Source organism: Capsicum annuum, unplaced genomic scaffold (assembly GCF_002878395.1).
Source record: "Capsicum annuum cultivar UCD-10X-F1 unplaced genomic scaffold, UCD10Xv1.1 ctg78416, whole genome shotgun sequence".
NCBI lineage: Eukaryota > Viridiplantae > Streptophyta > Magnoliopsida > Solanales > Solanaceae > Capsicum > Capsicum annuum.
The window spans coordinates 1-2,395 of NW_025888906.1; the positions used below are offsets into that span (position 1 = coordinate 1).

The 2,395-nt window shown below is 36.8% G+C and overlaps 1 pseudogene; it reads left to right on the top strand.

Annotated features, from left to right (window-relative positions):
• Nucleotides 1-318: 318 nt before the first annotated feature.
• LOC124894934 lies at nt 319-2,168 on the top strand (annotated as a pseudogene).
• Nucleotides 2,169-2,395: the final 227 nt, after the last annotated feature.

Below are 2,395 nucleotides of genomic sequence, written 5' to 3' on the forward strand. Positions count from 1 at the left end.
GATCTATGTTTGCCTCTTTAACGTCCCACAGGAAAAAGAAGAGAATCACTCATTTACTCCCACATTAATCGTAATAGGGCCAGCTGAAATTTGAATTTAGGGTAACCAGTAACCTACATCAAATAGTATTTCTTGATCAATTGCCACTGGGGAGACAATCTGTTAGGTTTGATTGGCATTTTAGTTGCTTATTATATTATTCCTACTTGATGATTTAGTTTCCTTTGATTTCTTCCTAATTATGTATGAAATGAAATGTCGAAACCGATGTCGCATTCATTGTCATTTATTTATGATATCTCATCCTTCATGTTGTAGGAAAGGGAGCTGGCAGAGAAAGAACAATTGGTGCTGAGACTTGAGAAGCAATATCCAGCCGATGTTGGTGTCTTGGCTGCATTCTTGTTAAATTACGTGAAACTCAATCCTGGTGAAGCCTTATATTATGGAACAAATGAGCCTCATGCTTATATATATGGAGATTGTGCTGAAGGCATGGCAACATCAGACAATGTTGTACGTGCTGGCCTAACTCCAAAGCACCGGGATGTTAAAACTCTATGCTCAATGCTCACTTACATACAGGTACTGGTATAGACACCAATAGGATCGTTCTCAAAAGAAAAAATGCTCACATTTGTCCTTGTGCTATTTTAAATTGAGCGACTTTGCCCTCCATTAGACTTTTGGTCTAATATTATTATCCTTACCGTCAAGAAAAGGTTTTCTTTTGCCCTTGACACCTAACGGAACTCCAATGTGAGGATACTTTTAACCCATAATCAATAGTTCAAGGTTAGAAGTGGAGCTTTTTTCTCAATTAATTTGGACACATCTCCCCCACCAATTTACACTCAGAGCTTCGTTAATAGCTAGGGAAAATATGAGACAGTTTGTGTACAACAAGTGTATGAATGGATCAAAATTAAAAAGGAAGGCATATTGAACTATTTCGTATATTACAAGGGGGAATGTGCAACTTTCCCTTTTTCAAAATTAAAGTTCATGATTGGAATCTGAATATGGCAGCAACTTTGTAGGGCATTAAGGATTATCATTGTTACATTTAGCATCTTTCAAAAGACAAATTTCCTTCAAAATTATTTTAAGGTGTTATATTGATGCGTGCATTCCTAAAAAAGTGATGCACTTGGAACTTGGACAGCAATCATCCGAACATGACCCTGTAGAATAGTTGAGATGCGCTTTAAGTTGGCTTAAATTGACCACCATAATAAATAAAGAAGAATAAAAATCATTAGACAACTCCTTGTAATAGCCTATTAAGTAGTATTTTTTTTATTGGGTATGCCATTTTATTGGCTGTCAGGCAGAGGCTAATAATTGGCAAGATTTCTTTAAGTGCATGAATTAAGTCAGTTCTTGTTGCAGGGTTTTCCTGAAATTCTGCAGGGTACTGCAGTAAATCCTTATGTTATGAGGTACATTCCTCCTCTCGATGACTTTGAGGTCGATCATTGTATTCTTCCCGAACAATCAACTGCTGAATTTTCTTCTATTCCTGGTCCATCCATTTTTATGGTCGTGGAGGGAGAGTGAACAGTAACCACATCATCAAACGAGATTATTCGTGAAGGTGACGTCTTTTTTGCACCTGCAAAAACCAGCATCACTGTTTCAACATCTCCTGGTTTGCACTTGGATAGAACAGGAGTAAACAGCAGGTTATTCAAAGAGTGAGAGTTTGTGTAGGTATAAATAGTTCATTAAGTTTCCTCTATAATAAAGTCGGCTGATCCAACCTTGTAATAAGTGTGTGCATGTCCATGTCCATGCCATTTCTGTAAATTAGGTATACAAAATAACTGGTAAAGTTGTCTCCATGTGGCTTGGAGATCACGGATTCAAGCCGTGGAAACAGCCTCTTGTGGGAATGCAAGGTAAGGTTGTAAAATAAACCTTTTGGTTCGACCCTTCCCCGGAGCCTGTGCATAGCGGGAGGTTTAGTGCACCAGTTGTCCTTTTTTTTTTTTTTAGGTATACAAAATAAATATGAATGTTGTCATACTTGCCTCATTATATCTGTCTAGTGCATCACAGTCCAATTGCAAGATAAGTCCTGCTTATTGAGTTGATTATCTTTCAATATAAGTTGCAATTTAAGGGAGGCTTATCAGTCTAGATATTGTATTCAACCTTCATATAAATATATGCACCCATTTTGATTAATAATGATTTATTTTCATTAGTTGATGCTGTAATAGTGATACAAGAATAACAAAAATACACGAAATCAAACACCAAATCAGTCCACAATCTTAAGGATCCAAGGACCAAGATGGAGACCACTCTCGGATTTGCTATCAACAAGAAGAATACAAGATACAATGGTCTATATAACACCAAAACAGCTACAATAACTAAGAACCTAAGA